Source organism: Heterocephalus glaber, unplaced genomic scaffold (genome assembly GCF_053883595.1).
Source record: "Heterocephalus glaber isolate CG9 unplaced genomic scaffold, H.glaber_assembly_v1.0 deba00000621, whole genome shotgun sequence".
NCBI classification, from domain to species: domain Eukaryota; kingdom Metazoa; phylum Chordata; class Mammalia; order Rodentia; family Bathyergidae; genus Heterocephalus; species Heterocephalus glaber.
Window position 1 is genome coordinate 2018196 of NW_028258153.1, and position 26093 is coordinate 2044288.

Sequence of the window (26093 nt, forward strand, 5' to 3'; positions counted from 1 at the left end):
TCAACTGTGTTCTTCCTTCACTTTAAAATTTCTACTGATATGTCTGAGATTTTCAGTTTCAGCATTTTAAGAGTTGCAGGAAGTTTCATGTCTATCCTACTGAACAAAATAAAACATATCAGGATCCTGATTTCATACTTACTTGAAGTTCACCAACTGTTCAGAATAGGAGCAGGAGGTTGAGGGAGTAGACAGAGGAACTTTATATGTCCCAGGGATTTGAGATTCAGAGGACTATGGAAAGGCCTTTTATAATTTTCTTTGGAAATAAAGAATTTGCTACTTCACTGAAAATTAATCAATCAATAAAACAACTAAATGTGTGGTATTTGAAAACCACAAAGCTTCCATGGTGTTACACAAAAGTAATAAAAATATGATTGCCAAGCTTTCATAAGCAGGGTATTTGGTTTAATTTTTATATTAACCTTTTAATAAAATAAAGACAGAAATGTGTGGCTATAGTTATAAAGCAATACAAATAAATAGATATGGATGCATTTTTCCTAAGATTAATAACAATTTTTAAGGAGTAGTCTTCAGATCTCTGAAATTCTCAATCCCATCCTCTTGTAATGATATGTCAGGCTGGTGTTTAGTTATCCATTGTAGCATAGTAAAACACTTCAAAACTTAGCAGTTCAAACTTAGTCATTTTGCTTGTTGGTGATTGCGAAGCCTCTACTAGAATAGCCTGCCCATACTCTACAGGATCTGAACCTCCATTGAGGAAGCTTGAGTAACTAAGTGCTAGTTTCTTATGATATTGGCTGGGGTGGCCCATTGGTGCTGGAGGGTCCAAGATAGCCTCACTCCTAGCTTGGTGCCTTGGTGCTGATGGTCATATAGGGTAACTCAGTTCTCCTTCATGAGCTTTTTCTCTCTGTAGACTGTCATCATTCAATAATTGAGTCTAAACTCCTTTACATGGTAACTGACTTCTAAGATGACAAAAATGGAAGCCTGCCAGTCCTTGGTCTGGAACTGTAAAACAGCACTCCCATCATAGTCCATCAGCCAAACAAGTCAGGAGGACAGATAGGTTTGAGGAATGGGAGGAATTATTGGTAGTCATCTTTAGAAACTACTTACCCAAAGACCAGAGTGGCATGGCATTTTTTGTCCCAAGAAACTAAACTTCATCTGACATATCAAGGTTAATATTCTAAGGAAAACACAAAATAACACAAGAAGTTTTTTAGTAATAAAAAATTACAATGAATTAGAGGAATGATGTTGTCTATTGGGACTGACATTTCCTCCTATCTGAAAGTTAACTAAGCTTATTTCAGTTAATTTTGGTTCAGGCTATGTATTATTAATTTATCAGACCATTTTCATTTAGTCATTCATACACCTAAATCTAAGTTTGTTGAGCACCTTTCCTATGGTAGGCACTGTTCTGCATGGTGGAAAACCAACAGAATAAAATGGACAAATTTTCCATCCCCAAGGGATTTACATTCTAGAGGAAAAAGTAAATAATAATCAGTGTGTGTATTATATATATAATATTTATATAAAATATTGCATCTCAGGTAACAGTAAGTACCATGAGATACACAGGCAAGGTGAAGGGATAGAGAAAGATAGCAGTGGATTTTTAGGAAGAATATTTAAAGAAGACCTCTCTCTCTTACTCTCTCTCTCTCTCTCTCTCTCTCTCTCTCTCTCTCTCTCTCTCTCAAAGGTGCCATTTGAGCCAAAGTTGTGAAGGAAGCAAGAGGGTGAAGGAAGCTCTGTGTATCTGTTGAAGGACTGGGAGTAGCATGTGCTGCAGGGAAGCCACCATGGCTGGAGTAAAATGCACAAGGGGAAGAAGATGGAGTGAGAGAGGTAGCAGGGAGCCAGATAGTACAGTTCTGCAAAAGAGGACAAGGACTTGTGATTTTATCCTGAAACAGGGAGCTAATGCAGGTCTTGAGCAGAGGCATAGCACGATCTGGATTATATTTTGGAAGTACTAGTTTGGCAACTGTGTAGACAACAGTGGTGCAAAGTTAGAAGTAGGTGATCTCTCAGGGGGGTTGCAGTGGTTAAGGTGGCATATGGAAAGGCATCTACAGATTTCCTGTTACAGGCAGTAAGAGGCTAGATTTAGAATCTACTTTAAAGGTAGATCCAATGGTGTTGCCTAATGAAGTGGATGCAGAGCACATGAAAAAGGGAAGAGACAGGGATTCTTCCAAAGTCTGAGAAACAGAGCATGCGGTGGTAAAATTTACTGAGTTGGGTATCATCTTTAATTTCACCTTTATTGAAAAATAGCTCTCTACAATGTACTACTCTGTTACTGCCTTCTGAAGCATCAGAAAGGATAAAAGGTCAACCTTATTTGAAGGTCTTATGAGTGGCTCAGGTCCATTAATTTACGCATATATCTCCAGTGTGTACAGAATGGGGTTCCCAGTGAATTATTCTGTCTTTGCTGACACTACAGTAGACATCAAAGGTGACCTTAAAGAAAAATTTAAAAAATGATAACACACCGATACAAGCTTGTTTTGGAATTATTTTTTTCTCTTGAAATGGAGGAGAGAGAAGCTTATGCATGCTTCTGTTGAGTTATACTTTCTATTATTTTAAAGATAATGACTATTAAGTTTTGAAAGTGTCCCCCAAGCTTTCGTGTGTTGAAAACTCGGTCCTCAGTGTGGTGATGAGAACAGGCCTTCAAGAGGTGGCTCGTAGTGGGAAGCCCTTAGGGCAAAGTGAGTGTGCCCCCTGAAAGGATGCACATAGCTCTCCTCCAACCTTGGTCTCCCCTTGACGTTCTGTCTCGCCTTGGGACCACTCCCTCTCCCACACTTTCCTGTTATCGTACCACCTGCTGTCAGGCTGTGCAATCAGGGCTCCTGTCAGAGAGCCTGTGTATAGTGTTTGGACTTTCACCCTCCAAAACCCTGAGCTAAATAAAGTCATTTTCTTTATAAAGTACCCAGCCTTGGAAATGTCACTGAAGTAACAGAAAGCAGACTAATACAATTACTTTATCACTAACTTATCAACGTATAAAATAAAACTTGGCCTACAATCAGAATGAAGCAAAAGGGACTCTAACTCTAGAAATCATTAGGACAACACTCTTGAAAATTGACATGACTGCATTTGGGTCAGCATTTCAGGAGGCTCCTTGCCCGTGTGTGTGTGTGTGTGTGTGTGTGTGTGTGTGTGTGTGTGTGTGTGTTGTGTGTGTAAGAGGGATTTGCATTCCTTCACCAATAGCCAATATGACAGAGAGATATTAAAATAGAAAGAGACAAAAATAATTAGGAGGTAAAAGAACCAAAAAGTGGTCACCAAGAGCATCTAATCACGCTTGTCTCATTTCATAAAATTACAGCCTATTAGTGGCCATCCTTGAAGAAGAAAAATCGAGGAAGGAAAATTGACTAGAGCTCCTATTAGGTTCCCATTGAGGTAATAACACATTATCCCTTTCTCTCAGTATTCCCTGGCTGCTGAGAAGTACCCTGGTGAACCTTGGCTGGATTCTCTGCATTGTAATTTTCTTGGTGGGAGCAGAATTGCTTGCTTTTATTCCTAGTGGTTTCATTCCCTGCAGAGATGCTGGCTACTTTACCGGTTTGCTTGTCAACCCTACAGTCTCTCATTGTAGAAAGTTTTCTCATTATAATTTTTACCACCTGCCTCTGATATCCAGGCTGAAAGTAACACACTAGGGGGCCTGACACAGTATTTAAACAACTCAGCCAATCTTCCTCCCAGGTCCTGGCAGCCCTCGGATGCCTCACTCTCAACTTCAATGAAAGAATTACCCAGGACAGGGGGACAACTACAAAATTTTACTAACATCAGGAATACACATTGTATAAGGCCAGACGGGATTTACTGACTCAAGCGAAATGGAGATCCAACTAATCTACTTCAGAAATCAGAGAGGGTTTAAATTAAGATTTCTATACATTTCCACTTATTCTGAGATTGAACAACGCACAAAAACCCCAAACTGGTACAATTACTGTTTTGGCAAACCGGCTGTAAGATTCCATATTTCACAATACTTACACAATGATTTATGTAAATCCTACTGTGTGTTTTAGGCCTGTGTTGGGAATCATGTAAATGCACACGTGCAATCTAATCAGAGAGTGCATTAGTTTTCTGTTGCTGCTGTAAAAGTTACCAAATTTAAAGGCCTATAACTAGGAAAATGTATTACCTTACAGTTCTAACAGACAAAGGGCCAATCCAAGTCTCTGTGCACTAAAATCAAGGTGCCTGCAGGACTGTGTTCCTTTCTGGATGCTGAAGTTTGGGCTGCCCATTCTCCTTTGCACTCTCTACCCACTTCCTCTGTCTTCAAAGCTAGTAATATTGCACATCCCTCTCTCCTGTCCTCCTTTGTCATATTCCTATTTTATATCTCTCAGGAAAGGTTTTCTATTTCAAAGACTTATGTAACTAGGTTGAATTCACCTAAATAATCCAATGTAATCTTCCCATTTTAAGATTTTTAACTATATCTGGAAACTCCCTTTTGCCATATAAAGTAACATTCACAGATTCTCATACTTAGAGTGTAGATGTCATCATTCTGCCTTCCACAGAAACATGACAGACTGAAAGTAACCATATCATGTAGTATTGAATACTTGTTCCTTTGAAATTATTAGTATTTCATTCTGAATAAAAAAGAGAAAACATGTAAGTTATTTTTCACATTAATTTATTTAGCATTTCTAAACTCAGCATTCATAGCTTATTATTTAGTATTTGATGTGGCAGGATAAAAAATAAAATGAATAATTTTCTGTTCAAACCACTTAAAATATACTCAAGAAATCAATTCACCCAGGCACATTATTTCCCCCCATAAATCCACCTACTGTGGGTTGAGTTGTGTTCCACAAAAATGCATGTATTGAAGTCCTAACTCTCAGCACTTGAGAATTGGACCTTATTTGAAGAAGAATTATGGCTGATATAATACATTAAAGTAACATGAGGTCTTCACACTGGGGTAGGGTGAACCCCTAATCCAATATGACTACTGATTTACTATTAAAAAAGAAATATGACACAGACATACACATAAGGAAAACCCATGTGGACACAAAGACAAAATCATGGTGAGGATTGTGCAAGCTAAGAGATGTTCAGTGATTGCCAGTAAGCCACCGGAAATTAGAGAGAGGCATGAAGCAGACTCCCTCATATCCTTTAAGAAGGAATTGATCTTCCTGACACCTTGATTATAAACTTCCAGCCTCCAGAACTGTAAGATAATGGATGTCTGGTATTTAAGCCACTCAGTGTGTTATTCTTTGTCATGTAAGCCATAGAAAGCTAATACACCCTCCAACTCAGGGAAACCATTGAGATAGGAACCCAGAGAGTCCTGGGTTGCGCTAAGGGTTGACAAAAGCACTTTCCTCAGAAAACAATGTGAATAATTAGATGCAAAGTAAATCATCTCTTTCATGTATTATTTGTGTGCATATACACACGAAGGTATTTTCAATAGTTCAAATATTGACTTTTCAAATCTTGAACTCTGCACTTAATTAGGAGTCAAATTACACACATAACAGACAAAAAGACTTACTAAAGCTGAAGTTCAAAATTTAGAAATCCTTTTGTCTGTTGATCATACAACTTCAATAATCAAATGCATCCCAGCATAGGAGCTTACAAGGACAGTGAGCTGGCCACCTATAGTGTCTAAATGCAATGTGTTTGTATTTTATATATAGAATGTTTCATATTGGATAGACCTCTATTCGGACATGTTTACTATCCACATATCATATATCATATATTAGAAAATGATTCAGATTTGTATTTCAATGTCAAGAATTCATTTTCAAGCACATCAACTAATATTTCTCTCAAAGATAATGTGATATGAAACCTTTAACCTTTTTCTCATTATCATGGCAGGAATAAAGAACAAATCTCAGTTTCTTATCAAAGAAAACCAACTTATTATTCCAAAATTTTAAAATTAATGTTTTTCACAGATACTTAATAAAAAGAAAGAGTCACTTTCATTGAATATATGATTGTTTGACAAGGTTGTATGTGGGAAAACTGAACTAGCAGGGTTAATAGGTTGAGAACCTAGCTAAGCATGTTCATATTCCTGACCCATAGAAACTGAAATAATGTTTTAAATTGTCATGTGTGATGATACAGCCTTAGATAATTTAGATAGGCAGTAATTCTTTGGGCAGGGCCTGTGAGCATCCCCCCACTTTTACCTGCAGTGGGTAGCCCAGTACCTATGACAAAGTAATTATTGATAGAGAAAGGGAAGGGTGTATTATACAGTAAGATCAGGAATGTTACAATCTAGCTGAGAAAATATGATAACTCAAATGTGTGAAAATAATTTTTTGCTGGCTTGTGGTGTGATGTTTGAAGATGAATCTTGAGCCACACCTGGAAGTGTAGCTCCTGGTGGAAGTGCAGGTAATTGTAAGGGAACAGGCTCCTTCAGAATCTAAGGCTGGGAGAACAATGAATAGGCCATGCCCAGGACAATATGGAGTCTGGCCCAAGAGGAAGATATGGTTGAGCTGAAGTTTGTGAGATGCAGCCACCTTGAAGAACACAAAGACTATGAGAGCACAAGCATTTTTTTCATTAAGGAAAAGAGAGAGAAGGCCAAGAGACTGGAAGACCCAGGGTCAACTGCAAGGAGCCACAGTGGACAAGGTACCAAAAGAGATTGCTTCAGATGCCCATCAGTGGAGACATGGTGCTGAATGTTACTTCCTATTGTGAATCATCCTTGTAGAACATGAGTCAGCACATGTCACAGTCCTCTTTCTGAATCCTTTCTGGACCTACATTGATTAGAATGGAAGTCAGGAGCATAAATCAGCTACAAAATTTTATTCCTTCTACCATCTTCCCACCTTCTCTGACCTCATCACTTTCCACCCACTCTCTCACTTCCTCTGTTCCTGGTAAGGGAGGTCTCCTTTCTGTTTCTCAAACACACTAGATGCACCCCATCTTAGAGTCTCCACACTTTCTGGAGAACTCTCCCCTGAGGAAACCACATGCCTGTGTCCCACCTTTATAAACTATTTCTCTTCACTAACTTCTCAGAGAGGCTTTTATCTTGAACACCTCTGTCCAGTAGCACACACTGCCAAATACCCTGCATTTCCAGTCAGTCTTACCATTCTATTTATTAAAGTTGTTGAATATATTCCACTAGAAAGTAAGCTCTGGAAAGGCAAGGTTTGTTTATAATTTTTGTCTTTATCTTTTGCTTTTTTCTCAGATGTATACAAACTACCTAGCCTCATATGGAGTAGTACCTCATGGAATTGAAATGAATCACTAAAATGAAGGTGTAAGAGAGGGCACAGCATAATCCATGTCTAAGCGGAAAAGGCTCAGGCCATTTAAATGCAAAGCTAATTAGTCCTAGCTGACCTCTGTAAGGCCCTGTTCCTGAACGCTTGAGGAGAGGAAAAAGGCTGTGACACTATGCTGTGAGAAAGAGCCTGAGAATCACAAGTCCGTCCACAGGGCAGACAAGTCCAGAGAACAGATGGGGGCTTTCCTGAGCCAAAGCTGGCCATCCTTTTTGATTGCTAGCTGGGCAGGACAAGGCTCAGCTGGGCATTTTTGCAGGTTATTGAAGCTCCCAGAGTTCACCAGAAGAGGCTCCCCACAAAGCACAGCATCAGGCTCCCTCCATTCTTTTTCCCTTTTCTCTCCTTGAGAAACAATGGAACACCTATGGACGTGACTTGAGGTCTGGGGACAGGAGAAGAATACAGTTATTATCTCATCATTTTAAAACATAAAATGCAGCCTTGTTAGACGTATTTATATCAAATGCTGGGCATATTATTTAGTATTTCACTTTTTGCCTTTCCTACATGGCCTCTCGCTCATAAATCTTCAGTGAAGGTGTGAGTAAGCATGAGGTCTGATATGAAGACTTGACTGGAGGAGGAGCAGCTTCCAACCTTACTGAAGTAGCTGATGGTAGAATTCAGGTCCTCGTAGGCTTTGAAATGAAGGCCTCAGTTTTTGCTGGTTGTTAGCTGCAGGTTGCCCTTTGTCCCTTTCTGAATGAGCTTGATCAAGGGCTACCTCATGATATAACTGCTTGTTCCACAAAGCCAAAAAGGGGGAAAATTTGCTAACAAGATAAAAGTTGCAATCAGATACATTATAACATTATTATGGAAGTGATATATCACCATCTCTGTCACATGCTATTGGCTAGGAGGGTGGCCTAGGACCAGCCCACGCTCAAGAGAAAGGGACTAATGGTAAGCAGGCACATCAGGAGGGGGCTCCCAGGGTCCGTCTCAGAGTCTGTCTGCCACCTAGCTAGACTGAGGCAGAGACTGAGCTTACTGGTGGGACATGTTAACAAGGTGAGATAGTAGATGGGATAGTGCCCATGAAGGAAAGTCCACGGGTTAATGAGTATTTTCTCAGAGGGGGAGACTAACTAGATTAATTAGGAGAGCTGCTTTTCCTAAGAAAGAAACAATAGAACAGGGAACTGAAGTTGAGGTAGGAGTTAAGATAGTTATTTTTTAATGTATCTTACCTTCCTTCCCTTTCTCTCTGCCTCTGAGTCACTCTTTTAAATCATAGAGCTATTCAGGGAACAAAAGATGCAGAGAACATTGTATTTCACAGCATATGAGCTCACTCCAGAAATGTGCAGGAAATGTCTCATCTCCTTACAGAAACAAACAGTGCCTTTCAAAGAAAGGTAAATGAACAGCCATCATTTCCAACATACTGTACTCCTTTGTGGAGATACCACCTTGACACTAACAGAGCAGACAAAACTTTAAATGGAACACATTGATTCAAAAAACTTTGAAAGAAAAATAATGACATTTCTACAATTCCAGAAAAAAATTAAATAATAGGATGAAGGCTTTATGTAAATCTAGCGGTTCTGGCTATTTGAACCCAGGCCTTTCTATCCTTCTCTTTATCCCAGGGAAGTGAATAAGCAACATTTAATTTAATTCATCTCACACTGAAATGGGGTACTCTGGATACAAGAACTGATACAAGTCTATATAAAATATGAAAACTATAGTAAATAGAACATAAAAATTATTTAACTATTCCTTGAGAATGGAAGATATCATTAAGTAAAATTGCATAATTCTTTTTCATATAAGGCCTTGGGGGAGTTTGGAAGGTGGGCAGTGGTCATGTGATTGGGTTTGGGCTCTATTTCTTATGTCCCCAATATGCAAGCACTTTTTCTGTGTCCTTCTATGAGCTTAGCTATCTTTTTTCTAAATGTTGCTTCTATAACCTCTCCTCCCACTGACATCTCTCTAATTTTCAATTCATGGCAACCTGAGAAGATCAGAAGTTTCTTAAGGAGAAACTAAGAAGTTAAATTTACAGAGCTGGAAGCTAATATCACCTACAGTATAAGACAGTACTATGGGTCTGAAGATTCCATTTCCTTCTGAATGAAAATTTTATGGGTTATGTTATAACTCTACTCACTTCTCAGAAGAGCTTTTGTTTGTTTATGTATTTATTTTAAAAAATTATTTTATTGGTACATGTTAGGTATACAATAAGTTTACATTTATCATTGGGTGCTTGTACCTTTACATGATGTATCTTGGTTCTTATTTTTTCCCCATTACCTGTGCACACTTCACCCCTCCACCCTTCCCTATTTACATAGATTTCATTTCCATTTTTTTTCTTTTCTCATAATTTTTCCTTTCCCTTCTTTCCTGTTTTATTTTATTTTTTAAAATAGCTTTATTATCAAACACACATACAAAAATTAAAACTATTCAGAGAAGAACAATGCAAGGGATAAAAAACTAAAATAATCTTCACATATAGTAAAACTCAACCAAAACGAAATGAAAGGCACTGAAACATTTTTCCATATAACTTAAAAAACCACCTCAAGCACAAACAAGACACCAGAGGATGTGATTTGTTTCAGAAAGATCCCCTAAACCAACACTGAACAAATAGTGGTATTTTCCTGTTTTAGATAGCTAAAGTTGATGATGATTAACCACCGAAAGAAAAGGTAGTGATGACATTGTGTGGAAAATGAAGATGGGAGACATTCAGCAAAATGCATGGGCTTTATGGTGATAATTTTTCCCCTTTCCTGAAAACCTTCCTACTTTAAAATATACATTTTGGGTTTTTTTGGTACCGGGGATCAAACTTAAAATATACATCTTATTCAGAAGGCAGGAAACCTGCCAACTGGATCTGGTGCAATAGAGTGACTTGAGATTCTGGTCTTCATTAGAGATGATACTAAAGCCTCACAAAATAATTTTATTTTAATTGTTCCTAATTGTGATGGAACTAAAACTATGTGACTGTAATATCTTACCATTACTTTATCAGTGCAAATTCATACAAAAATTTATTGACTTTGTTCATAATTAAAGGTAATCTTGAGTTGTATGTTTAGATGTTTTAAAATGTTCACTGTATGTCCTTTTGATTAGGGTATGATGGATTAATTTATAGCAAAACAATGTTCCTGCATAAAAACTACAAAAGCAAAAGAAAATACAAAAATTGTTTTATTGAAAGCATCCAAGAACTATAAATTAATGATGAATAAGGAATCTGAGACTCTAGAGAAGGGAGAACCTCAGCAAAGTAAGCTGCCTTTCCTCTGGGTTCACTTGCTGCCTCTAGGTCCAAATAAGAAGCTAAAACTTCAGCATTTTTATGGGTGGAGTCAGAGAGACTTGCACTGCTATGGACAGTTACACAGGGGGATGAATGACAGAATGGATAGGCTTCCAGAGATGACCTCCCTCCTGTGACATTAGTTAAATTCATTTTTCTGCCATTTTATGTGTCTACAAGATTAAAATTAAAGTTCATAATCTGCTAGGGGTGAGGAAATCTCTCAGCAGACTCTCCGTGGAAAGCCCAGAGTCAGAACAGTCCTGTCAAAACCATGACCTAGTCCTAACCCAACTCCCATCTGGAATAGGTTATAGTGAACATCCCTTCCACCTCCCTTAAAAAAAGGTAAACATTCTCTGGAGGAATACACCATGACCTGGAGCCTCCACAATTTACTATACACAACATTTATATTTCAATTTAAAAACTACCAGACATACTAAAAGGCAGAATCTTAGAACAAAAACAGTAATAATAACAACAAACCCCAAAGGGGAAAAAAGTAAAAACAAATGGAATCATCCCTCCAGTAACCATGATATGGAAACTGCAGACAAACATCTCAAAATAAGTATGAGTAACTTATTTAGGAAAATTATAATGAAGAATTTCAATAGTAGTTAGAATATATTACTCATATGAAAATTTCAGAACTGAAAATACAATTGGAAATGAAACTTTAATACATGAGTTTAACAAACCTTAGTTATGGTATAGCTGGAAGTATGTTAGTCATAAATATATAAGTTAATCATGAAGAAAAAATTAATAAAATACAGAAAAAAGTGTTAAAATACATGTGGGCACAGCAAAAGGCCTGACATACATGTAACCATAAGCAAAGGAGAAAAAAATGGAGATATAGGAAATATATAATGATAAGTATTACCGAAAACTGATTTAAAACATCAACCAAGAACTGAAGATGCTTTAAAAGCCCCAACCAAGATCACTAAAACAAAAATTATGGGGTCAAATGAACACTCAACAGCCAAATAAAATATCCCAGAAAAAGTTACCTCCAACAGAGTAACAATTTGACAAAAGATTTTCAACAGAAAATATGAAGGCCAAAAAACAATGAAAAATGATGTTTTAAAAAAAGCTTTAAATACATAACTCTAGGGCCAGGGATTTAGCTCAGTGGTGACACTGCCTGTCTCGCAAGCACAACGTCCTGAGTTTGATCCCCTGTACCAATAAATAAATAAATAAATAACTCTCAATCTGAAATTTTATATCCAATGAAACAATTCTTATAAAAATGGAAATAGCAAAATCACGAGTAAGAGGCAAAAACATACATAAAATGAATTTCTTCAAAGTTAAAAATTTTGTGCATCAAAGGACACTAACAGTACAATTAAAATCAACCTACAAAAATGAGAGGATATTTTTATAAAGCATACATCTATCAAGAGATTGTTACACATAATATACAAAGGATTCCTTAAAACAATGTCAAAATGAGCCTTATATTAAAAGTTGGCACAAAATTTAAATAGACATTTCTCCAAAGGAGATACATAAGTGGCCATTTAGTACCTTAAAAATATACTCAATATCACTAATTTTTAGGGAAATGAAAATAAAAATTACAAAATACCATTGTACAGATACTAAAATAGCAGATATTTAAAGAAAGATAAAAATAGGAAATAAAAAGTCTCAAAGAGGATGTAGAGAAATTAAAATCCTGTACATTATTTAGGTACATAAAATGTCTTGGTAACGGCTATAGTCTGGATGTGGAATGGCCCCTGGTGGATCATGTATTAAAGGTTTTGATCCATAGAGGGGCACCACAGGGAGGAGGGGGGCAAAATGATTAATATTGAGTGAGTCTACTTGTATGAGCCACTCAAAGTCATGGAGGCAGTTTTGGAGATTGATGATAATGATTATTTAACAAATGGTTTGTATGCATAATAATGTTTAAAATGATAAATTTCATGTTGTACATATTTTACTAGAATACAAAAAGAGAAAGACATTTTCATTTGTATAAAAATTGAGAGAATTTATTGCTAAAAGGATACATTGAAAAGCATTTCTTAAGAAAGAAATTGACCTCAGATAACACAGAACTGCATAAAGAAATGAGCAGAAAATAGAATGGAAAGTAGAAAACTAGAAAAAAAATCCTTCAAATTGTATGTTAAGAAATTAACTTCTGTAGTCTGATAAAGGCTATTTACAAATTGGCTCTTCTGAACATCATACTTAATGGTAAATATTGGGATGTTTTCCCCAGAGTTCAGAAACAAAGTAAATTTTAATAATATATGGTGTACATAAAAGTTGCTAAGAGTGACTATCTACACTTCTCACTCAAAAGAAAAATAATACCTATGTAAGGTAATGCATACATTTATACAATATATGCATATATCAAAATATTATGTTGTACATCATATATATATATATAGTATTTGTCAACTGTGACTCAATAAAGCCACTTGTTGCAACACTGTACTGGAAATCCTAGCTAATATGATAAAGCAAGAAAGAAAAATGTACATATGTATACATATATTTATATATATTAAAACATATGTATATAATGAAGAAGAAATAAAATTATCACTATAAAAGAACTATAATTGTCTTTTGTTTGTTTCTTTGTTTTACTGTACCAGGGATTGCTCTCAGGACCTTGCACTTGCAAGACAGGCACGGTGCCACTGAGGTAAATCCCTGGCCCAATAGAACTATAATTGCAATCATTAAAAATTCAAGTGAATCTCTAGCAAATGATTAATCTTCATAGAAAATTTAACAAGATCATCACAATAGAGTCATTATAAAAATTCGTTCCTCTACCTCAGACAAAAACAAAAATCTAAAGTTCTAAAGAAATGTTATTCAAAATAGCACTGAGGCATCATATGTGAATGAACAAATTTAATGAAAGATTCATAAACCCTCTATCCAGAAACTACAAAATGTTGATGAAAAAAGTTAAAGAAAATTAAAGTACATGAAGGCATACACCACATTCTTGTATTGGAGAACTCGATAGTATAAGATAGTAATAATCACCAAACTTGTTTACAGGGTCAACAAAGTGTCAACCAAAACCTCAATGGTTTGTTATAAGAAAATGACCTGTTATTAAAATTCATATGAAAATGCAAAAATTCAAGCATACTCAAGGCAATTGTGTTAGATTAATCTGTAAGTCCCACTTCTTTTCTCTCTATAGTAATATTGGATAGAATTTACTTCTTGGATTCTCAATTGTGGCACTGGGCTATGTGGCTTACACAGAACAGAGAGATATAATTGGAGGATGTCACACAAGCATGAGTATGAGATGGGTTGTGCATCTGCAATCTTTGGTGCTTTGCCACTACTCCCTAGGGCTTGATTACAGAATGAGACCCCTGGGGCAAGGTCATCCTACCCTACCTCCCTGCCTGCAGCCTGAAGGGAAGCCCTCATGTTCACTCCACAAAGCAAGAGAATTAGAATAAAGGCTTGCTGTTCACTGCCACAGAATGTTAGGGTAGTTAGGCAGCACTGTTGTAGAAAGAGCTGACTAAAGCAAAGCAAAACAAGTGAACAAAACTGGAGGACTAACTACCAGATCAAGACCCATTAAAGAACTGTAGTTAATAAGACAGAGAGGTATTGAGAGGATGGACAAAAAGATCAAAGAAATAGACTAGATAATTTAGAGAAAGACCCACATACTAAAAATACACTGATTTCTTTTGAAGATGACACTGCAGTGTAGGGGGGAAAGAATACCATCTTCCATAAATTGGACATCCAAAAGAAAAGCAACAGTTTCTTGACCTCTTATTTTAAGCCAGGCACAAAATGAATTCCAAGTGGATTTTATATTTAAATCAATTATTTTGGAGGAAAAAAAAATCACTATTTTTGGTAAGCCAAGATTTCTCCTTTTTTCTCATCTATGTAGTATGAGAGTTTTAATTTTATTTCTTTTTCTTTTTCTTTTTATTAGTATATATTTGTAGTACATAATGATTATATTCACTGTAGGGAGTTGGTACATGTGCATAACACATATCAAATTTTAATCATTTTTATTTCTCCTCTCTCTCCCTTTCTGCAGGACTTTGGTAAGCAAAGATGTCTTAAACAGGATCTAAAGGCTCTAACTTTAGAGGACACATTGCTATGTTTGGTTTATTAAAAGCCAGATCTTTTCTTTTTTCTGAGATGTGATCTCCCTATGTGACCCTGGGAATTCACAACCCTCCCACTTCAGCCTCAGGAGTGGCTGGAACTAGCATACTTGGCAAAACCTAGAACTTCTGTTTATCAAAGATACTGTTGGTGGGCACTGTAGCACACATATTTGACTCCAGTTACTTGGGGGGCTGAGGCAGGTGGACCTCAAGTTCAAAGCCAGCCTGGGAAACTCAGCAAGACTTTGACTACAAATAAAAGGGGCTGAGCATCTCTAGTTTCATTCCCCAGAAACAAACAAAAAAAAATTATTAAAGATAGATCAAGCCAAACTACAGACTAGGATACATTTTAAATATATAAATCTGACAAAGACTTTTATCCAGAGTTTTATAAAGAACTACAGACTAACAAGAAAAAGGCACCCAACAAAAAATGAATAGAATCTGAACATTCACTAATCATTGAGGGAAAAGAAATCTAAAACCAGCATCCACCCTGTCTGAAAGAATGGCTATATGGAGAAAGGCAAAGAACCAAGGACATGCAGGAGAGGGGCATCTGCAGCTCACCCTCCCCCTGAATTCAATGATGTCCTTTTGGTATTTTCCAGTTGGCCATGATGAGAGTATTCAGATCATAAGCACTAGAGATAAGGCTTTCTGTCCCTGCACACAGCCAGCTTATCAATATATCACTATGCACGATTGTTTGGGATAGAGAAAAACCCAAACTTTCACACAATGCTCATACAAAAAGTAAATTAACAGTCATTTTGAAAAACAGTTTGACAGTATCTTCCAAACATGCACATAAGCAGTTCCACCACTAGATATATATCCATCAGAAGTGCACATACAGGTTCAGGAAAGGACATGGAGAATATTCATAGCAGCTCCACACTGAAAACAATCTGAAAGTCAAAAGAAACAAAATAAAAATTTTAAATGATTGTATATACCTACAATTGAAATCTAAACAGAAATAGAAAAGAGTAAACTACAAATATATACATTTACATGAATTTACCAAATACAATTTTGGGTAAAAGAAGTTAAACAGAATTGTACATAAATTATGATCCCACTCATATAAAAACTTATCTGTGGTCTTAAAAGTCAGGAAATTGGTGCATTAGCTTTCCCAATAGCCACCATTTAAAAGAGGACCAGGTTAATTTGGCTCACAGTTTCAATGGATTTAGTCCATGGTTGGCGGGCTCCAAGGTAAAAACATCATGGTGGAAGGGTGTGGCAGAGCAAAGATGTCTGGTTCATGGCAGCCAGGAAGCAGGGCAGAACAGTGCCAGGGAATACAGAGCAGGGACCAGATACAGTGCCCAACGACATGGCCCATGGCCCACCCAGACACACCTAAAAGTGTGCTTTAATAATCTGCCAAGAGTGGTGGAGAGGCTGGGCATGAGTAAAGGGCCTGCGTAGAGCTCGGTCCGAGCCTTCCATGGACTCCAACTGCCTGCCTAGCCCTTCCCCCGCCCCGCCTGGTCACCCGGGAAACCCGCAGCTTGAGCAGGCAGACTTGAAGCTGATTTCATGGCGTCCATGAAGAAAGCAGTCCTGGAGCCATTGGTGGGGCAGTGGACCAGGGTACCGTTTGGGACGCTTTTTGGTTTTTCAATTCAAAAACAGCTGAACTACTTAGTCATCATCAAGTGGAAATAAAACAAGAGTTCCCAAGAGAAGGATGGGTGGAAAAAGACCCCAAGGAGATTTTGCAGTCTGTCTATGAGTGCATAAAGAAAACGTGTGAGAAACTTGCACAGCTCAATGTTGATATTTCCAACATAAAAGCTATCAGTGTCAGCAACCAGAGGGGGACCACGGTCGCCTGGGACAAGTTTACTGGAGAGCCCCTCTCCAATGCCGTGGTCCAAGACAGGCCTTCCACTTCGCACTTACTTCAGTGCAGTGAAACTTCGCTGTCTCCTTGACAATGTGAGAAAAGTCCAAAAGACTGTTGAAGAAAACAGAGCTTTTTGGGGGACCACTGATTCATGGCTTATTTGGAGTTTCACAGGAGTCAACGGAGGTGTGACAAACGCAAGCAGGACGATGCTTTTCAACATTCATTCTTTGGAATGGGATAAAGAGCTCTGCAAATTTTTTGGAATTCCAATGCAAATTCTTCCCAGTGTCTGGAGTTCTTCTGAGATCTATGGCCTGATGAAATCTGGGGTCTTGGAAGGTGTGCCAATATCTGGGTGTTTGGGACACCAGTCTGCTGCTTTGGTTGGACAGATGTGCTTCCAGGATGGACAAGCCAAAAACACGTATGGAACAGGATGTTTCCTACTATGTAACACAGGACATGTGTGTATTTTCTGAAAATGGTCTTCTAACCACAGTGGTTTACAAATTTGACAGAGGCAAACCCGTGTACTATGCATTGGAGGGTTCAGTAGCTATAGCTGGTGCTGTCATTCACTGGCTAAGAGACAATCTTGGAATTGTTAAGACCTCAGAGGAAATAGAGAACTTGCTAAAGAAGTTGGTACTTCTTACAGCTGCTACTTTGTCCCAGCATTTTCGGGGTTATATGCATCTTATTGGGAACCTAGTGCCCAAGGGATAATCTGTGGACTTACTCAATTCACCAATAAATGCCATATTGCTTTTGCTGCTTTAGAAGCTGTTTGTTTCCAAACTTGAGAGATTTTGGATGCCATGAATCGGGACTGCAGAATTTCACTCAGTCATTTACATGTAGATGGAGGAAAGACCAGCAATAAAATTCTGATGCAGCTACAAGCAGACATTCTGTATATTCCAGTGCTGAAGCCCTCCATGCCAGAAACCACTGCACTAGGTGCCACCATGACAGCAGGGGCTGTGGAAGGAGCTGGCATCTGGAGCCTGTAGCCTGAGGATTTGTCAGCAATCACAATGGAACAGTTTGAACCTCAGATCAGTGCTGAGGAAAGCTAAATTCATTTTTCTACATGGAAGAAAGCTGTGATGAAATCAATGGGTTGGGTTACAACTCAGTCTCCTGAAAGTGGTGATCCTAGTATCTTCTGTAGTCTGCCTTTGGGCTTTTTTATAGTGAGTAGCATGGTAATGTTAATCAGAGCAAGGTACATCTCCGGTATCCCATAAATACCAACTCATGGATCCCCAAGATGTGACCTTTATCCATAAAGAGAGAATCCAGTGATTCTGGCTCTAATGTGATTACACTATTCAAAGACTGTGATTTTATGTATAAACCACTTGCTACATGATCCCCCCAGTATATCTGTGGCTTGAAATAAACAAAATGCAGCAGAAAGAATGCTACAGAAATATTTGGTATGTTTTTTAACATTGACACACAAGACTGGGCCGGCCACCTATGGGCCAGACACCCTCCTTTGTTGTAACATCCTGCCCCATTTCCTCTAAAGTCTAGGAAGGATTCAGATCCTATCCATTGAAATTGGCCATCAAATGTATTCAAATGCTAATGGACCAGGATCTGATTCTCTGCACTACACATGTCTGATTAAGGGGTTATTACAAATCTGCTAAAAATGAGTGACTTCTTGTTTTTAACCAATCCCCAAAAGTCTTCTTTTCTACATGCTACAAGGTCATGATGTCTTCACTGAATGTTTAAATGGAAACTTCTACTAAATTATTAAGATGGCCATTTAGTATTCTCATAGCTTGGATATTTCTCTGAAAAATATTTGCCAAAACTATAATTCTCTAGACATTTTACATTGTCTCTCTAATTATAATGACCTTTATCTGGATCTTACAGGGTTGGTACCTTCTTTTTCTTTTTCCATCACCTGTTTGTATTTTTTTACTTTGTATGTATAACATACATGCTAATGCATTTTATATACTGAGTTTAGCCCATTTCTAAATTAAGAGCACATTGTATTCAGTAGGTTTATAACAAGGCTGGTCTCAAGCAGACTACTATATATATAAATATTTTGGGGAAAACAGCTGTGTACATTTTGGGGCAATGGTTATGCATATTATTTACCAGGAGAACATTTTTCTTAAAGAGCCAACACATAAAATTTAAGTACTATATATTCTATGTCAATAAAAGGAAATGTACTTTATTATGACTTCAACTATATTTCTTATAGTCTACCTTTTTATTTAATGGTCTTAGTTGAATATATGCTTAAAAAAGAAGAAAAACTGTGAAATACTCCAGCAAATATTGTTCTCAAACACAAATACCAGTGCAAATAAAATTATTTTTCTTTGGAATCAAGTTTATACATATTTGGGATTCTTTTCAGGAATTGAAGGAATGTCAAAAAAGTTGAAAAGCTAAGTAGAAAAAAATTTAGGAATGAAGCCAAGAATGCCTTTCAATCTAAATGTTATCAACTGTTAATGAGAAATTATAATTTCTGTAGGAGATCAGAGAATTATTTCTGCTTAATGTCATATTACAACTGAAAAAGAATATCATTAGAAATGTCTTTGAGTGAAACCAAGAATTTATCAAAATATTTAGGATTATATGCCATAAGAATTTACCTCATCTAACTTGTTAACATCAGTGTTTTAATGTCTTAAAATTAATTTGTTTTATAGTAAATAAATAAGAAAATATTGCTTCCTAACTATTTTCTTCTATCAGTGCTGAATGAGAAAATATTTATGTTAACATAAGTTTTTATTTTGCTTGGAATTAATGATAGCTTGTATTTACTGTTCTGACTATACTGTTTCTAAATTATTGAATCTGCTGGGTTTTATTGAAACAGCTGCCACTTAAGTGACAAATATTATAGAAAGGTACTGTGAAGTTACCATTTTGTGTCAGGGTTACTTTTAATGTAGTTATGTTTTTACCTAGACAGGTTGAGTTCATTGTAAATAATTGTGCAAATCACTGTTCAGATAATTTTAAGATTACATTAATTTTTCTAAAAATTGCAAGATTTGTAAATGTTTAAAATTGTACACATTGATATTCAATGACAAATTTACTTGAAATAAATTGACCACTCATTCTTACTTACATTTCTCATTTACATTCTAGAACTTAGATCAAGTTAAGTTAACAAAGATCTTTCAGCAAACACAAAACTTGATTGCTAGCACTTCATCAGGCACACTCTAAAGAATTCACTGACAGCTGAAGAAGTAGTTTCTGGAGTCTTTAATCAGTTTATTAGAACACACTAAACTGTCCTGTCTCTGTATTTCCAGAAATTACCTTGGCTAGGTAACTGTCATTTTCAGTAGTCTCACCTGGCTGACTGGGAGTTTCTATGGGTTTCATTCTGTACCTCTCTTTATCTGGGTCAGTGGAGTCTACCACACCATTGTTCTCTTGACTTAAGCCCACATCTCATTCTTTTGTTATCCAACTAATCAGTAAAATAAATAGTGCATCTTGGCTTAAAAAAAATCTGCTAAGCGTTTCTTAATCCAGTTAAATTGACGTACACTTAACAGACACAAGTGGTTACCCTTGGCATTGAGGAATTGATTAGATGGGACCTGACAGGGAATCCTAGAGTACTGATTATGTTTTACTTTTTGGTCTAGATGCTAGCTAAAGTTACTTCAAAAAATCCAAAGAGCTATATATATACTGATTTATGTACATTACTACCTTTTATAGTTCAATTAAAATTTGTACTGTAAAAAGTAAAGAGCCACACACTAGTGGGTACATAATATGTAATTCTCTTCATTTAAGTCATTACTTAAACAAGATCAATTTATGGTTAAAGAAGTCAAAGTGATGTTAATTTACAGTGTGCAGGGGACTACAAAATCGATTATGCCCAAAGCAGGCTGTAAGCAGTACAGGCTATGAAGAGTTAACTCCACAATTGGCTTGTTTTGAGAAGCAAGTCCAGCTGAAACCTACATGCTGAGGTCAGAGTAACTCACACGAAATTACATTCTCACAACTCAAACCTTCTTACTAGGACACTGTTCTAGTTATAACCATATATTTTGTCTATTCTGTTCCTAATTCAAAAATGCTTTGTCATGCCCTTCACGAGCCTTTCTTACATTAATTTCCATCGAAACCACACAACTGTGCATCCTCCAATATAGTTCTGCCCTTGTACATAGCTTAATGCAAGTGATTACTAATAAAAGTCATTAGCTTGGACTGGCCAGTGCCTTTGTCAGTTGCACCAATGTTGGTCATCCTGTCACCCTATCTTCTGTCTCTCTTAGTTCTATCTTTTAGGTATTTTTTTTCAGGCCTGCGTCCTAACACTGGGCAGAAGACTGAAGCCTCCTGCTGAGGTTTCTGCTAACATTTCAGGGGTCTCCAGGACAGGGAGTTTTGGCTCCAGGGGGAGACTTCTATGTGTATAATCTATGTTGACTTGCAGATTACATGTGTGATGCATGTGTAAAAAATCATCACATTGTAAAGTTAAAATTGTGCACTTCACTTTTCTAAATTGTAATTCAATAAAAAGAAGTTGAGTTGCTGTGGAGACTAAAATCACCCAATCTAATTTATCGTACAGAAAAGACAGTGTTTCCTCTTGGCACATTCCTAGTGCTCAAAGTTAAACTTCCAGTTTGTTTCTTTACTCACTCACTGGGGTTGAAGGCAATGGGAATCCAATGAAAAAAACATAAATGGATCATGTTTATAGGTAGAAACATTCAGGGAAAGTTATTGACTGCCCTGGCAATAAATATAAGGCAAAATAAATGTGGGAACTGTACTGAAATTTATGGAGTAATACTAACATCATAAAAAGCCCTCCAGGAGTTCATATTTTGCTTGGAGAAAAACAACACACGGAGATACATTTTAGAAAGTTACAAAACAACATAAAATCAAATTAATACAGAGCCATGAAAATAGCTTTCTCTGAAGCACATCTAACTCTAAAATATAACTTTCAGTTAGTTACAAGAGAGCTTACATCTCCCTTATTCCTTTTATTTCTGCTAATACTAGTATGTGCTTTGAAGAGTATATAGAGGTAAATGAAATAAACTTGTTAAAATCCAAGTGCATTTATTTTTACAATGATTTTTCAATCATATGACTGCTAATAAATTCCTTCTCTTTTGAGTAAAAAAAATTGTAAATGCTGAGTTACAACTCATTAAACCTGTAAAGCAAAGTTGTAAATTATTAAGTAGGGAAGAAACTGGGTTTCATTGCTTGTAAAAAGTTAAGGTAAGGAGTGGGGAGGGAGAGAGAGTTGTCAATTCTCTCTCTTTTTAAAAATTAATTATATTGGTACATTTTAGGTATACAGTATAATGACATACATCATTGGAAATTTGAACCTTTCCATAATCCATCTTGGTTCTTATATTTTCCCCATTCCCCTGCCCTCCCTTCAACCCCTCCATCCTTCCATATTTACAAAGACTTTGTTTCCGTTTTTTCTTTTTCTCATATTAATTCCATTCCCTTCTTTCCTTTCCCCTCCCCCTCCCACTTCCCCCTCCCCTTTGCCCCTTTTCTTCCTATTTCACATTACCTATTATACATTTTAGTCCTTATTTACACTTTCAGTTTCTCACACTAGAGAAACAATTCAGTATTTACACGTGTGTCCTATTTATTTCACTTAAGAGTATCTCCTCAATGTCCATCCATTTAGCTATAAATGTCTTTAGTTTCTCTTTCCTCATGGCTGAGGAATAATCCATTTTATAAAACAAAACCGAACAAAACATTTTCTTTATCCAGTTTCCAGTTGATAGCCAATTGGATTATTTCCAAGTTTTAGCTATCACTAATTGTGCTGCTATAAACATGGGTGCACATATGTCACTGTGGTATGATTTTTTTAAATTCTTTGGGAAAGATCCCCAGCAGGGAAAACGCTTGGTCAAATGGGACTTCCAGTCCTAGTTCTTTGAGGTATCTCCATACTGATTTCCACAGTGGTTGCACCAGTCTACACTCCCACCAGCAGTGGAGCAGGGTTCCTCTTTCCCCACAGCCCCACCAGCATTTGTTATTGGTTGATTTCATTACAGCAGCCATTCTTTCTGGGGTGAGGTGGAATCTCAGTGTTGTTTTCATTTGCATGTCTTGAATGACCAGTGATGTTGAACATTTTTTCATATTTTTATTTGCTATTTCTACTTGTTTGTGTGAGAAATGTCTGTTCATTTCAGATGCCCATTTTGGATTGGGTCTTTAAATTTGGGAGGTCTGATTATTTTAAGTTCTTTATAGATTCTAGATAGTACACCTCTGTCCGAGGAGGAGCAGGTGAAAATTTTTTCCCACATTGTGGGTTGTCTCTTCACACTCTTGCTGGTTTCTCTTGCTGTACAGAAGCTTTTTAGTAAGAAGAGATCCCACTTGTTGATTGTTTGTACTAGTTCACAGGCAACTGAGGTTTTGTTCATAAAATCTTTTCCTACACCAATATCTTCAAGAGTTCTTCCTAACCTGTTCTGTTTGCATATTTAGATCCTTAATCCATTTCGATCTTAGTTTAGTGCATGGTGAGAGATACAGGTCTAGTCTTAATCTTTGACAAGTTGAAACCCAACTTTTCCAGCACCATTCATTAAAGAGGCTATCTTTCCTCCACTGAGGGTGTTTGGCTCCTTTTGTTGAAGATGAGGTGACTGAGTGTGTCTGGTGTTGTTTCTGCATCTTCTAATCTGTTCCACTGGTCCTCAGGTCTTTTTCTTTGCCAGTACCATGCTGTTTTATCACAGTAGCTTTGTAGTAGAGTTTCAAGTTGCGGATTGTGAGACCCCCTACCTTGTCTTTATTGCCTAGTATTGCTTTTGCTATTCTGGGTCTCTTCTTGTTCCAAATGAATTTTGGGATTGCTTTCTCCAGGTCTGTGAAGTATGCTCCTGGGATATCATTGGGATTGCACTGAAACTATACAGCAGTTTTGGAAGTATGGCCATTTTCACTATGTTGGTTCTTCCTACACATGAGCAAGGGATCTCTTTCCATTTTCTGATATCCTCTTCAATCTCTTTTTTCAGAGTACTATAGTTTTCAAAGTAGAGGACTTTGATTTCCTTTGTTAGGTTTATTCGTAGGTATTTCAATTTTTTGGATGCTATTATGAAAGGAATTGTTTGCCCCATTTCTCTCTTAGTGAGTCTGTTTTTCTGTACAGAAAAGCTATTGATTTTTGTATGTTAACCTTGTGTCCAACTACTTTACTGAATTAGATTAATAAGTCTACAAGACTTGTGGTGGAGTTCTTAGGGTCTTCTATACAGAGTATCATGTCATGTGCAAATAATGACAATCTGAATTCTTCATTTCCTATCTTTATTCCTTTTATTTCTTTCTCCTGTCTAATTGTTGTGGCTAATGTTTCTAAAACCATATTGAATGGGAGTGGTGACAGTGGACATCCTTGTCTTGTTTCTGATTTTATTGTGAAGGATTTCAATTTTTGACCATTAAGTATGATATTGGCTGTTGGTTTTTCATAGATGGCTTTTATCAGATTGAAGGAGAGACCATCAATTCCAATTATTTGTAGGGTTTTTGTCATAAATGCATGTTGGATTTTGTCAAATGCCTTTTCTGCAGCTATTGAGATGATCATATGGTTTTTGTCCTTGGTTCTATTAATATAGTGTATTACATTTATTGATATGCATATGTTGAGCCATCCTTGTATCCCTGAGATAAATCCCACTTGGTCAGGGTGTATGATCTTCTTGATGATCTTCTGCATTCTATTTGACAGTATATTGTTAAGGATTTTTGCATCTATGTTCATTAGTGAGATTGGCCTATAGTTCTCTTTCTCAGTTGGGTCTTTCTCTGCTTTGGGTATCAAAGTGATGCTTGCTTCCAGGAATGAATTCAGGAGTATTGCTGCCATTTCAATTTCATTGAAGAGTTTAAACAGTAGTGGCAGTAGTTCCTCTCTAAATGTCTTGTAGCATCCTGTGGTGAAGACATCAGGACCCAGGCTTTTCTTAGTTGGTAATTTTTTAGTTACATTTTCAATTTCATTGGTTGATATTGGGTTGTTCAGAATTTTTATGTCTTCTTTGTTCAACTTTGGTAATTCATACGTATCTAGGAATCTGTCCATTTCTTCTGTGTTTTCCATCTTATTGGTGTATAGGTTCTCAAAGTAGGTATTGACGATCTTCTGGATTTCTGCTGGGTCTGTCGTAATTTCATCGTTTTCCTTCCTGATTTCATGGATTTGGGCCTTTTCTTTCCTTTTCCTGATAAGGTTGGCTAAGGGTTTGTCAATTTTATTGATTCTTTCGAAGAACCAACTCTCGGCTTCATTGATTTTTTTGTGTCATTCTCTTAGTCTCCATTGCATTGATTTCTCCTCTGATCTTTATGATCTCCTCCCTTGAATGAGCTTTGGGTATGTCCTGCTCTTCTTTTTCTAGGAATTTGAGGTTCATCATCAGGTTGTTTAATTGGACTCACTCACTTTTCCTAATATGAGTATTCACTGCTATGAATTTTCCTCATACGACCTCTTGCATTTTGACCCATAGAGTCTGATATGCTGTATTGGCATTGTCATTTAGTTGTATAACTGTCTGATTTATTCTTTAATTTCCTCTGTTACCCATTGGTTATTCAGAAGGGTGTTGTGCAGTTTCCACGTGTTTTTGAAGTTCCTGCGGTTTCTTTTGCTATTGATCTCCAATTTCATCATAGTATGGTCTGACAATATACAGGGTATAACTTCAAATCTTTTGCACTTACTTAAACATGTTCTATCAGTGAGTATGTGCTCTATTGTAGAGAATGACCCATGTGCAGCTGAAAAGAATGTGTATTCTCGTTTTGTGGGGTGGAACACACACTCTGTAAACATCTGTTAAGTTCATTTGTTCAATGGTTTGATTGAGTTCTAGTATTTCATTGTTTATTTTTTGTCTAGTTGATCTATCTATTTGTGATGGTGGGATATTAAGGTCCCCCACTACTATTGTAGTAGTGCTTATATGATTTTTCATGTCTGTTAGTATTTGTTTAATATAGTTGGACACACTCGTGTTTGGTGCCTATATATTAATCATTGTCATCTCTCCACTTGTATTGTTCCCTTTATAAGGATGTGGTGTCTTTGTCTCTCTTAATCAGTGTTAGTTTGAAATCCACTTGATCTGCACAGAGGATAGCTACTCCTGCTTTTTTTCAGGTTCCTGTCGCATTCAGTATTGTTTTCCACCCTTTAACTTTCAGTCTATGAGTTTCTTTGTGTGTTTCTTGTATGCAGCATATTGTTGGATCTTGCATCTTGACCCATTCTGCCAGTCTATTTCTTTTGATTGGTGAGTTGAGACCATTAACATTGATGGTTATAACTGATACAT

The 26093-nt window shown here is 36.9% G+C and overlaps 1 pseudogene; it reads left to right on the forward strand.

Moving 5' to 3' along the window:
- The first annotated feature begins 16376 nt into the window (after window positions 1–16376).
- On the forward strand, window positions 16377–18287 carry LOC101700378 (glycerol kinase pseudogene; annotated as a pseudogene).
- Window positions 18288–26093: the final 7806 nt, after the last annotated feature.